This window comes from Typopeltis vanoorti, chromosome 1, assembly GCF_054136105.1.
Source record: "Typopeltis vanoorti isolate ZY-2024b chromosome 1, IOZ_Tvanoo_1.0, whole genome shotgun sequence".
Lineage (NCBI taxonomy): Eukaryota > Metazoa > Arthropoda > Arachnida > Uropygi > Thelyphonidae > Typopeltis > Typopeltis vanoorti.
In genome coordinates, this window is record NC_143549.1 from 182,338,831 (window position 1) to 182,347,147 (window position 8,317).

The following is an 8,317-nucleotide window of genomic DNA, read 5'->3' on the forward strand; positions in this document are numbered from 1 at the left end:
TTGTTCTTCACCAACTTTTCTTCAACAATTCTTCTCAACTGTTTTTCAAGCATACTTGCATAAATCATACCAGGAACACTCAGTAGGGAAATACTTCTGTAATTCTCACATTGTTTTATTTACCTTTTTATGTATGGGTACTATGAGAGCACTATTCCAATCATCCTGGACAGAGGGAATTTGTCCCTCTGTCCATGCCTTCTGAACTATGCAGCGTAGCCACTGTAAGACTTTTATACCACCATATTTCAGCATTTCTTGTCGAATATTATCTACTCCTGCTGCCTTTCCACATTTCAAGCCTTTGAAGGCTTTTTCTACTTCAAGTATGGATATGTATTCCTGACTGTATGCTTGTTGAGTGTTGTTTACCACAATGCTATCACTGCTTGTTTCATTTAGCAATTTTTCGAAGTTATTACTCATAATTCAAGGATATCTTTTCTTCCAATTTTCATGTCACCATTATCATCTCGGACTCTTTTTACAGTACTCTTTCCTCCATTTCTAAACTTCTTCAACAACCTCCAGAATATTTTGCCACCTTCTGGATATTTATTTTCTGTGTTCTTGCCAAAGTCCTCCCATGACTTGTTTAGCTAGTTTTACACAGTGTTTGGCTTTCTTACATTTGTCTCTGTATTCTCTAAGAGCACAAGCTGACTTATTTGCCAGGAGCTTTTGATATGCTTTCTTCTTTTCCTTCACTGCCTCTTTAACTTCCTGCGTCCACCATGGAGTTCTGATTTTGCTATCTTTGCAGACGCCTAAACCACATGCCTCTGGCTGAATCAGTGTTTTTTTCAGGGCTTGCCACTGAATCTCCAAGGTTTGATTCCTGTTCTCAAACTCTTTCATTTTTTTCTTCAATAATCTTTGTGTATTTTAGTCTACAGTTCACATCTGAGAGCTGCTCAACTTTTATTCGCTTTAAAACTTTCTTATATGTTATTCTTTTCAATATGAAATTCAATTTTATCCTGCTCAAGACTAAATAGTGATCACGTCCAATTTCAAATCCTCTGTACACTCTGGTGTCCTGCACCAGGGAGAAAACATCACTATCAACAATAGCATAGTCAATGAGACTTTTCTTATTCCTTGGCCTCTTCTCTCCATGTGAATTTGTGCACATTTTTATGTTGGAACATGGTGTTAGTAATAACCAGTCCATGTCCTGAGCAGAAATCCAACAGATATTTGCCATTATTATTAGCGTTACTGTTTTCTCCAAATTTTCCCAAAATATTTTTGTACGTCTGACAATCATTTCCTACTCTGCTATTTAGATCCCCAACAAGGACCAATTTTTCCTTTTTCATTGTGTCAGTTGCTTTTTCTAAAGTATCAAAAAATTCCTCCACTTCTACCTTAGTAGAACCTTCTGTGGGACCATAGGCACAAATAAGTGTCATTGTCCAGTTCCCCATTCTCATATTTGCCTACATTACTCTATTTTTGTCTTTTTTGTTTCGGTCACCCCTATTAATGTCGATCTGGTACTTTTCTAATTCCTCATCTAGCTCCATTTCTTTGCCATTCAGGCTTCTTATGTTTGTAGTACTGAACTTTAACTGTGATGTTGATTTTGGGTGTGTTTTCAGATTTGTTCCGGTAGCTGACTTTTCGCTGTTCGCCCTGGTTCCCTGGTGAAAACAATGGGGGGCTCTGTTTTACCTGGCGACGCTCCAGCCGGCATGAAATTTTGTCGTGTTGTACCATCATTTTGTATATTGGTTTAAGCCAATGAGAATACAATTTGGTTGGCTAAATCCCACACTGCCAGCCCATCCTCATTTGTTCAGTATCCAGGTAGATACCCAACAGGGTGCACCACGAGAAAGTGAGGATTGGACATTAGGTCAGAAACTCTGGTTGGTTCTCCGCATTCCTTTAAATGCTATGTGGAGGTCTCCTCTCAGTTATACAGCTTTGACCCTTAAGCACCCCATAGTTATAAGTGGCTATTTTATATTAGGGGAAATACCCTTTAGCACACATGTATGTCAATTGTTTACAGTATGAAGTGTATTGTTGAAAGTTGTCTTCTTTTTTTGCCAGGAAAGCACATTAAAAATCATGTATGTTAATCTCAAGCTGAGCACTTTATTTTTTGGTGAGTTACATACAAGATGTAATACTTTTTTTTATGTAAAAAATTTATTTTTATAGTAATGGCCACTTAGAGCGCTTTTGCGGTATGGTTGAAAATTAAATTAGTGAATTAATTGATCGGGAAATGGATTTAAATGAGGAAGAGCTGGTACAATTAATAGATGACGTCGAACCAAATGGCGAGGATAGTTCTACCGGAGATTCTGATTGCTATGAATCTGTTAAAGAATTCGGTTTAAAGAAATTAGTACAAGGATTGAACTTGACAAGAAAGTTAGGAAGTTATTTTATGGATAATGATCTTTCAATGAAACACTCCAGAAAATTTTCGAGACAATTGGATATATGTTTAGCTCTGTATTATGAATTTAATAAAAAATTGCAGCATAGTGATAAGTAAGGTCTTATTATTGACTTCTTGATAACTAAATCAGCTAAGTATGCAATGAGAATTATACAAATGATATCCAAGAGATTCCAAGTGATGACGACGTCCGGCCACTCGTAAATAAAGAACATCTACAAAATGTTAGTTTTGAAGAAAGTGATGACGATTAAAATATATATAATTTATTTCATTTTGCCTAAAACATTTATGCATTATGTGCAATGAAGTTTACATACAATTTATAATAATTTTTATAATTGGATACTATGTATTTGTTTCATAGTTTAGATGTTTTCTTAACTTACATGAATTACCTGAATTAAATAAAAATATATTTTTGTTGGATATGTCATTGTTTATATAATCTTTAAAAAAAAAATTTCGGAACCTAACCCTACTTTTTCTATGTGATCTGAGTCTCGCATAACGCGATTTATATAATGGGGCATTTCTATGGAACCTAACATCCGCATTATACGGAGGTTACCTGTACTTGATAGAATGACTTGCAATTTCACATGGATGCCAGATTATGACAGATGTCCAACTTAGAAAAAAAAATCTTGCTGATAATGTTGCCATCTATGGTCGAGGCCATATTTTCAAATAAAAGAACTAGCAAATCTAAAAAAGTTTACTGATTTGAATGTGAAACTTCATATCGTACAAGTTAAAATCTTTAGGCACTTTTTGGCATTAAATCATACCACGTATTATCGGCATTCAAGCATCTGTTATCAGACTTCTTTGCACTTCTCAAAAAAAAAGTTATAATAGTTTTTTTTTTTTTTTTTCCAGTTCACTGTTCTGTTGAAACTTGTCAAAACATTTCATTTTCTTCGATCTTAGCTTCAAAACTGAAATATTTTCATGTGTGGTTAAAATTTAAATTTTTGGCTTTTGAAAGAATATTGAAACAGATATTAGAATGAGAATAAGTAAAGCTGGTATGGCTCAGAGCCATTTGAATAAATTTATCCATCTATCTCCCAATTAGATGGGGGAAAAAACCAAAGTGCCATAGAAGTCATCATCAGAGAGACGTTTATTTCAAGACTAACTCCAACATAAAAGTTGTCAACTTCTTTTTTATCCATCAGTAGAGAGTGCCAAATTAGGTTTTAGTTATTTTATCTATTACACTTTTAAACTGCTCCCACTAATAGTTGATAATTAGTTCTTGCATGCTGTAACAAACGTTTTGTACTCTGAAGATACTGGGTATAAAATCAGTGAAATATAATCTAATAAATACTTCATTTATGTTGTTCCCTTATGTTGTGTATTATACTATAAAATCATTGATTACTACTAGTGTGCAAGATGTTTTTAAGTCACTTTAACTTATTGATCAACTAGAAAATGTAGATAAGAGAAAAATTAGAGGAATGAGCAGATGGCATTAATGATAGAAATATTAAAAAATGTGAAGATATTAGAAAGTAGTTTGACATTTTTAGCATGCAAGTGTGTATGTGAGAGTAAACAAAAGTAAACAAAATGGTAGAAGAAAAATTAGCAAACCAAGTAATTTAGAGAGAACAAATCTGAAAACACCCCAACTCAACATCGCCAGAGTTAAAGATCAGTACTATCAACATAAGAAGCCTGAATGGCAAAGAAATGGAGCTAGCTGAGGAATTAAATAAGTACCAGATTAACATAATAGGGGTGACTGAAACAGAAAAAGACAAAAACTGGTGAGATCTTTCTGAGCAATAAATACAAAATGTTATATTCAGGCAATGACAAGGAAAAGAAGGATTAGCCATAGTATTCAACATATACGGGGCAACATATACAAAATACGAGGCTAATCTTCTTGGATGGCAGTCAGTCTCAAGTAGAGTAATGTGGGCAAATATAAGAATGGGGAACTGGACAATGAGACTTATTTGTGCCTATGGTCCCACAGAAGGTTCTACTAAGGTAGAAGTGGAGGAATTTTTTGATACTTTAGAAAAAGCAACTGACACAATGAAAAAGGAAAAGTTGGTCCTTGTTGAGGATCTAAATAGCAGAGTAGGAAATGATTGTCAGACATAAAAAAATATTTTGGGAACATTTGGAGAAAAGAGCAAAGCTAATAATAATGGCAAATATCTGTTGGATTTCTGCTCAGGACATGGACTGGTTATTACTAACACCATGTTCCAACATAAAAATGTGCACAAATTCACATGGAGAGAAGAGGCCAAGGAATAAGAAAAGTCTCATTGACTATGTTATTGTTGATAGTGATGTTTTCTCTCTGGTGCAGGACACCAGAGTGTACAGAGGATTTGAAATTGGACGTGATCACTATTTAGTCTTGAGCAGGATAAAATTGAATTTCATATTGAAAAGAATAACATGTAAGAAAGTTTTAAAGCGAATAAAAGTTGAGCAGCTCTCAGATGTGAACTGTAGACTAAAATACACAAAGATTATTGAAGAAAAAATGAAAGAGTTTGAGAACAGGAATAAAACCTTGGAGATTCAGTGGCAAGCCTTGAAGAAAGCCCTGATTGATTCAGCTAGACAGGCATGTGGTGAAGTTGTCTGCAAGGATAGAAAAATTAGAACTCCATGGTGGACACAGGAAGTTAAAGAGACAGTGAAGGAAAGGAAGAAAGCATATCAAAAGTTCCTGGCAAATAAGTCAGCTTGTGCTCTTAGAGAATACAGAGACAAATGCAAGAATGCTAAACACTGTGTAAAACTAGCGAAACAAAAGTCATAGGAGGACTTTGACAAGAATATAGAAAATAGATATCAAGAAGGTGGCAAAATATTCTAGAGGTTGTTGAAGAAGCTTAGGAATGGAAGAAAGAGTGCTGTTAAAAGAGTTAGAGATGATAAAGGTGACATGAAAACGGGAGAAAAAGATATCCTTGACGTATGGAGTAATTACTTTGAAAAACTGCTAAATAAAAACAAGCAGTGATGACAGCACAGTGGTAAAAAAACACTGGCCAGGCATGCAGTCAGAAATACATATCCATACTTGAAGTAGAAAAAGCCTTCAAAGGCTTAAAATGTGGAAAGTCAGCAAGACTAGATGATATTCGACCAGAAATGCTGAAATATGGTGGTATAAAAGTCTTACAGTGGCTGCACTGCATAGTTCAGAAAGCCTGGACAGAGGGACGAATTCCCAATGATTGGAGTAAAGCTGTCATAGTACCCATATATAAAAAGGGAAATAAAACTGAATGTGAGAATTACAGAGGTATTTCCCTACTAAGTGTTCCTGGCAAGATCTATGCAAGTATACTTGAGAAACTATTGAGAAGAATTGTGGAAGAAAAGCTGGGTGAAGAACAAGCTGGATTCAGGGCAAATAGAGGCTGTCAGGATCAGATCTTCACTTTACGACAAATAGTTGAGAAAGCATGGGAATATAACAGAGATCTGTATTTAAGTTTTGTCGATTTGGAAAAAAGGCATATGACAAGGTGCCAAAAGAGAAACTATTCAATACGCTACAGTTATATGGTGTCAATGGGGCATTATATCAAGCAATACTTAGTCTTTATTTGAGTTGTAAGTCAGCAGTTAGAATTGAAGGAAGTACAGGAAGATGGTTTAATGTTAAATCTGGTGTGAGACAAGGATGTACATTATCCCCTCTGTTATTCATTATCTATATGGATCACATTATGAAGGAAAGTGGTATTAAACATGATATCAAAATTGGAGATGTTAATGTCAGCTCTTTGCTTTATGCGGATGATGTTATACTTCTAAATAAATCTGCTACAAGTCTGCAAGATTCTCTGACTAAATTGAATAACTGTTGTAATAGATATGGTATGAATGTCAGCATTAAAAAGACAAAGACAATGAAAATAGGTAGAATTGTTGAAAATGTCAACTGTGTTGTGAACAGGGAAGATGTGTAACGAGTAAAACATTTCAGCTACTTAGGCACAATTTTTAGTGAAGATGGTAAATTCAGTATTGAAATAGACAACAGAATTAGCAAAGCTGGTATGGTGGGAAGTCAATTGAATAAATTCATATGGAATAAGAGAGAAATTAGTCGGAACACTAAATTAGCTGTATGCAAGACAGTGTTCAAACTAGTTTTAACTTATGGATCTGAGAGCTGGGTCAGAAGTAAAACACTTGACCAGAGACTAGAGACCGCAGATATGAGAGTCCTGAGAAAGATTATAGGCGTGAACAGATGGCATCAATGGCAATATCATATTAAAAACGAGGATATTAGGAAAGAACTTGACATTGTCAACATCCAGGAATGTGTTAGCAGAGCTAATCTCAGGTAGTATGGTCACGTAAACAGAATCGGCGGAGAAAGATTAGCAAAACAAGTATTCTCTGCCAGGTTGGCAGCAAAACGACCCAGTGGAAGACCAAGATATAGGTGGATTGATACGTTACAAAGTGCCTTAGATGATAGAAATATAAGATCTGATAATGTTAGTCTTGACAAGTAACAGACTGATTTGGAGGAAAATTGTAGATAGGAAGTTAGTTTCATAGTACTACATGAAAAAGGATGTAATTTTTTTCATGTAGTACTATCATATCCTGTACACCCCTTGAGGGTACATGGCAGCAATTTGATGATGATGATGTAATTTAGAGGAAAATCAAGATCTAGGTGTGTTGATTAGGATACTGAAATATAAGATATGACAATATGTGACATATGACAAATTAACAGATTAATTTGGAAGAAAATCGTTGATAAGAAGCCAATAACCTGAGTCGTATAATACTATTATGGTATCCTGTATAGCACTTGAGATACAGGTTAGCATGATAGAATTGGAAATGTAGCAATACTATTGTGGATACATTTTCTGCTTTGTTATGAGCAGGATTCATAGTTGTCATTGAACACGTGTAATAAGTTGTTCCAGCATATAATGAATAATTTAGGTTGTTATTCATTTTTGTTTATTTGAAAGTAATATTTATTAACTTACTAGCTGATATTTTGCTGGTAGTTTAGAACACAAGAACAGTTTGTCACAGTACATGAAACAACAATTTGGTATAACAGTGGGACATAAAAAAAATTGGTGAATATAAAAAATACATCTGGCACTATCATTATGGCAAGTCGGGTCTAGCAGACTATGCTTTGGATACTCCTTCACACAGGATCAAATGGATGAAAATAAAAGTGCTACACAGAAATCATCAGAGAGATTGTTTTTGGAATCAACAGCAGCTTTAAAACATACTTCCTCAAACAAACAAAAAAAAAACAATCCTCAACAAATATGGCTGTATCAAAAATCTAGGAGACAGTCATTTTAAGATCTAATTAATACTTGTTTTCTATCTTTTTCCAACATAGATGGCACCAGAGTAAGATTTTTCCTTGTGTTGCCAATTACAATTTTTTTAAGCTAGTCCCACTGTTATACCAAATTGTTGTTTTATGTACTGTGACAAACTGTTCTTATGCTCTGAAGATGCTGGATCTAATTATATAATATGATACCAACTGGTATCATTAGATATTAATTATTTTCTTATCATTCTGTGTTGTAATCAATACCATGAAAATAAACTAACATGTATACTGCCAACACAAGCCTTTCCACGTGTTAGTTAAATGCTTATTTCAACTAAAACAGATTGCATTCCCTAATTTTAAGCAGTTAATGCAGCCACTTGCCACTCCTCTGCTGCATCCCGTAAGAGCAAGTATTTATTCCTGTAGAACTGTGTGCTCATGGAGCCAGTTTGCCTGTTTTGAGGAACAAAAAAACTGTGAAAAAATCCTCTCAACCTGTCTGTGAGACCAGTTAATTCACTATTTGATTGAAAACACATGATAAAGGTTCCTCACAT